The sequence below is a fragment of the Pteropus vampyrus genome, unplaced genomic scaffold, assembly GCF_000151845.1.
Source record: "Pteropus vampyrus isolate Shadow unplaced genomic scaffold, Pvam_2.0 Scaffold506, whole genome shotgun sequence".
Lineage (NCBI taxonomy): Eukaryota > Metazoa > Chordata > Mammalia > Chiroptera > Pteropodidae > Pteropus > Pteropus vampyrus.
The window spans coordinates 103072-109174 of NW_011889287.1; the positions used below are offsets into that span (position 1 = coordinate 103072).

Sequence of the window (6103 nt, forward strand, 5' to 3'; positions counted from 1 at the left end):
GGGTATTATTTTAGAGGCTGTTAATACAAAGGAAAACTATTTAGACATGCCCTTTTCACCTATAAAGCTCGTAGACTAGAAAATTCCACACAAAAATAAAATTAAAAATTAGGATATTTAATTATAATATTTATGTTTGAGGAGAGGTCACAAGGTTATATAAAATATGTTTTTAATCAAATAATTTTAATTAAAAACTATAAGTAAGATCAGTTTCATGATGAGTACCTTATTAATTTAATAAAAATATCGATATGTTTGCTGATAACCATTCATATTTTGACTTTATGTTGCATGTCATCTGATATTTCTGGCAAATATATCATGGTGTGTTCTTGACACAAAAATAGAGCCTTTCCATTCAGTGTATTCCCCATATTTACACTAAAATTGAACACTGGGTCCAGAGCCCTATTCTTTATAACTGTTGAATGTTCTCCATCCTAGGCCCAGCAACAACACTTCCCAGATACAGGGGTGCAATTCAAAACACCAAAGCATGGCATCATTGCATGTGGTTGTTATTCAGTATGAGCATCTGGGAGAGTCCCTAAGCTGTCTCTACATTTTTCATTCTTTGGGTAAAGTTTTTGCATGGAGACTTGATTACTGAGCATTTAAATTGGTTTTCTTTCCCTGGGCAATCAGAACTTGATCTGGGGATTCTGGATCTCATGTTCAGGGACCAAGACCACATACAAACATATTTCAGTGGGAATGTCTTTGGGGACTTCAGACACTTGTAAAACTCTAGCATTTTTTATGTAGGAACCTTAGGAGTGGGTCTCAGAAGATGTCTGTGTACAGGAAGGTTAATTCTTTTTAGATGCAGTAGTGGAAGATAAAAGAGATATAAGAAAACCAGTGCAACATCATCAGATGAGCTCATCAGATACATATTTGATGCATGGAATTAAGCATCTTTGAATTAAGACAAAGAAACAACACACAGTTAAGTGAAATAGATTATGGGATAGCATGTAGCTAGATATTATGTAGCTAGATATTAGTTTTGTGAGTATGCAAAATTATAATTCACTTGCTGTTCTATGTCAACTATTAAAGCCCTCCGTCAGGTAGAATAGGTTCCTGGTAGTGAAATTTTAAAAAGTCACCATTCGGTGATGAAAGCAACAGTCAGTGGCTCCAGGGAATCTCACTCAGGTGACTTGAGTTCATTCTCATAGGAATCTCAGACCATTTGGAACTCCAGCTCCCATTTTTCTTGGTTTTCCTGGTCATCTATGGGCTGACTGTGGCAGGGAACATGGGCATCGTCACCCTCCCCAGTGCCAATCTCAACTTCAGACTCTGATATACTTATTCCTCGAGCATGTGGCCATCATCAATCTTGGAAACTCTACTGTCATTGCCCCTAAAATGCTGGTTAACTTCTTGATTTCAAACAAACAAACAAACGAACAAACGAACAAACAAAAAAACATATTCTACTATGGATGCACATTAGTTTGTATTGTGGCAAGATTTTCATGCTGGTCACAAATGGCCTATGACTGCTACGTGGCTTTTTGCAACCCCCTGCGCTACATATTGGTGGTGTCTCCACAGATCTGCCTCCTGCTGGTGTCCTTCACATACTTCCACAGTTTGACCACAGCACTGACTGCCTCTTCCTGTGTATTCTCTGTGTCCTATTGCTCTTCTAATGTTATCAACCATTTTTACTGTGATAACATCCCTTTGTTGGCATTGTCCTGTTCTGATACCTACATTCCAGAAACAGCTGTGTTTACCTTTTCGGGGACTGATTTGTTTTTCTCTATGATTATTATTCTCATATTCTACTGCAACATCATCCTTGCCATTTTGAGGATACGTTCCTCAGAGAGGCGACAAATGCCTTTTCCACCTGTGCATCTCACATGACGTCTGTCACTGTGTTCTACAGGACTCTTCTCTTCATGTATTTTCAATCAAAGACCAATGACTCATTAGATACAGATAAAATGGCCTTGGTCTTCTACACGCTAGTGATACCAATGCTGAATCCCCTCATTTACAGCCTAAGGAACAAGGATGTGAAGGACGCATTGAAGAGATTCCTGGATAACCCATGTCAATTTTTCAAAACAATGTCAGCTTAAAACTACAGCTATCATCATTTAAGGATTTCCTTTTGTTTCTGAAATTCCTGCTTTTAAATGAAGGAGCAATAAATAGTTGAAAATCCCATTAATGTCAATAGGAAAGATCTTCATCCTTTCTATTCTAACCTCAAATACTCAATTTTCTCTTTAGAAAAAAAATGCATTAGTTGACCAAAATAAACCCACTTGCATAAGGGGGTTTATTTTAGTAATTTGAAGATACACACAGTTTAAAATCAAATGTAGGTTACTGAAGGGTTTTTATAATTTCTAAACAGAGAAAGCTGATAGCTGGTGGTGGAAGTGTGTGAGACTCATTTCTCTTCAGAGTGATCAAGAGTCAGATTGTCTTCTTTGTCACAGATATCTTTTGTTCAACTCTTAAAAGTTTTGTTATTTTTGCAGCATTTTATCCATCAATTTTGGACCCATTTTATCCATCAATTTTAGATCTTTTTTTTCATCTTGTACTTAAAACAAATTTATATAACAAAAATTAGCTTCTAGGGGAAATAAAAATGAAATTAAAAAAGCTTACATATACATGGGAATAAGATTCATCAAAACAGACTGAAGAGCATATATAAAAGGAGATTCTACTTTCTCTCCATCTTACTTGGTGCATGTACACAAAGTAAATGTTGATATTCATCAAAAAATGTTGTAAAATAAACTTTTTCCTATTATATTTTCTTACTAAAAGTGATTGTGTAGAGATAATTGTCTTTGTTATGAAATAATAACAAATAATACCACTTATTTTAGTATTTTTCTCAAGTGTGTTTTGGAGTAAGATGTTCTTAGAACAAAAAATATGTAATTTTTTAAAAAGTGACTCCGATTCTCAAGGGCACTCATGCCCCACGACACACACACAAAAAGTTAACAATCATTACGTCCCATATCTCCATCTGTACATGTAAAACACTGCTAACGTACAATGTGGTAAGGAAGAGGAGGTATGAGATGAGAAGTAAAGATAATAGAAATCTACACAATTCAGAACTTTTTATGTTCAAAGGTAAAATTACCTCAGCCACAAAGGTAAAATTCTATCTCCATGGAAATGAAAAAGCCCTTTCAAAGAAATCATTAGAAAATGAAGTAAATTCATTGCAGACACGGGTGGAAGAAGGTCAAATAGCATCACGTCTCCTTATTCTTAGAGTAACTTCATGACCACGCTGCAAAAGAACTTCCCATGTGCCTTTCAAATTATCTTTCTGGCATCTCACTCTTACTTCTTCTTGCCTCTCCTTTTTTTCTTTCTGCATTTCAATGAAAGGCTATGAAAATATTCTTCTCTTCTAATAAACACAACTATTACTTTATGAAGCTTGAGATGCTTTCATCAATGATGCGACTAGTTGTCACTAAAGAAAAAGAGAAAGGACACAAATACACAAAATCAGGGATGAAAGAGGGGAAATTACAACTGACATCACAGAAATACAAAGGATCATGCAAGAATACTATGAAAAAGTATATAACACCAAATTAAATAACCTAGAAGAAATGGACCAGTACTTAGAAAAATACAATCTTCCTAGACTAAATCAAGAAGATCTGGAAAATCTAAATAGATTGATCAGAGTATGGAAATTGGAACAATCAACAAAAACATACCAAAAAGTAAAAGTCCAAGACCACATGGCTTCACCAGTGAATTCTACCAAACATTCAAAGAAAATTTAATATCCATTTTCCTCAAACTCTTCCAAAAAATCGAAGAGGAGGCAATACTTCCCAACTCATTTTAGGAGGCCAATATTACTCTGATACCAAAACCTGGTAAAGTTAACACAACAAAAGAAAACTACAGACCAATATCTCTCATGAACACAGATGCAAAAATCCTAAATCAGATACTGGTGAACCAAATACAGCAACATATTAAACAAATTATATACCACGATCAAGTGGGCTTCATCCCACGGGCACAGGGATGGTTCAACATATGCAAATCGATTAATGTGATACACCGCAGAAACAAATTAAAAAATAAGAATCATATGATCATATCAGTAGATGCAGAAAGAGCCTTCGACAAGATACAGCATCCATTTAGGATCAAAACAGTTAACAAAATTACAAAATTGGTATAGAGGGAAAGTATCTTAACATAATAAAGGTCATCTATGACAAACCCTCAGCCAACATGATACTTAATGGTGAAAAGCTAAAAATATTCCCTCTAAGATCAGAACATGGCAAGGCTGTACACTATCTTCACTGCTATTCAATATAACATTGGAGGTCCTAGCAAGTGCAATCAAGCAAGAGAAAAATATAAAAGGTATCCAAATAGGAAATGAAGAAGTTAAAAGTCACTATTTGCGGATGACATGATTCTCTATATAAAAAACCCTGAAGACTCCACAAGAACACTACTAGAAATAATAAACAAATACAGTAAAGCTTCTAGATACAAAACCAACGTTCAAAAATCCACAGTGTTCCCATATTCTAATAATGAAGTGTCAGAAAAAGAAATGGAAAAAATAATTCCCTTTGCAATTGCAACAAAAAGAATAAAATATGTAGGAATAAATTTAACGAGACATGTGAAGGACCTATATAATGACAATTACAAGACCCTATTAAAGGAAATTGAAGAATATACAAAGAAATGGAAAGATATTCAGTGTACTTGGAGTGGAAGACTCAACATAGTTAAAATGACCATATTACCTAAAGCATTATATAGATTTAATGCAACCCCCATCAAAATCTCATCAGCATTTTTTAAAGAAATAGAACAAAAAATCATCAGATTTGTATGGAAGCACAAAAGACCCCAAATTGCAAAAGCCATCCTGAGAAAAAACAGTGAGGCTGGTGGCATTTTTCTGCGCAACTTCAAATTATACGACAGGATATTGGCAGCACAACAGACACACAGACCAGTGGAACAGAATCGAGAGTCAGAAGTAAACTCATATTTATACAGGCAAATAATTTTTGAACGAAAAAGCCAAAAACTTACAGTGGAGTAAGGAATGCTTCTTTAATAAATGGTGCTGGGAAAATTGGAAGGCCACCTGCAAAAAAAATGAAATTAGACTGTTGTCTATCACCACACACCAAAATTAACTTAAAATGGATTAAAGAGTTGAATACAAGACCTGAAAAAATAAAATGCATAGAAGAAAACATAGAAACAAAACTCAAGGACCTTGGGCTTAAAGAGGATTTTATAAATTTGACCTCAAAGGCAAGAAAAGTAAAAGCAAAAATAGATGAATGGGACTACATCACACTTAAAGGCTTCTGCTTAGCAAAAGAAATCATCAACAAGGTAAAGAGACAACCATCTCAATGGAAAATATATTTGCAAGCAATTCCTCCAATAAGGGCCTAATATCCAAAATATACAAAGAACTCATATGACTCAATAACAACAACAACAAAAGAACCATCAATTCAATCAAAAAATGGGCAGAGGACATGAACAGACACTTTTCCCTAGAGGACATACAAATAGCCTACAAACATATGAAAACATAGCTAGCTATTAGGGAAATGCAAATCAAAACCACAATGAGATACCATCTCATACCTGTTATAATAGCTATAATCAACAGGACAAATAATAGCAAATGTTGGAGAGGATGCAGAGAAAAAGGAACCCTTATACACTGCTGGTGGGACTGCAAAGTGGTACAGCCACTATAGAAAACAGTATGGAGTTTCCTCAAAAAACTAAGAATTAATCTACCATAGGATCCAGCAATCCTTCTCCTGGGTATTTACCCCAAAGACTTGAAAATCCATATCCAAAAAGGTATTTTCACACCAATGTTCATAGCAACATTATTCACAGTGGCCAGGACATGGAAACAACTGAAAAGTCCTAGGATAGATGATTGGCTAAAGAAGCTGTGGCACATAAATGCACTGGAATATTACTCAGCCATAAAAAGAGATGAAATACTGCCATTTGTGACAACATGGATGGACTACAAGATAATCATGCTAAGCGAAATAAGCCAGAC

General features: G+C 35.0%; 1 pseudogene; it reads left to right on the top strand.

The window, feature by feature from the left end:
* LOC105307638 overlaps nt 1–2105 on the top strand; it is a 6055-nt pseudogene extending 3950 nt beyond the window's left edge.
* The last annotated feature ends 3998 nt before the right edge of the window (nt 2106–6103 follow it).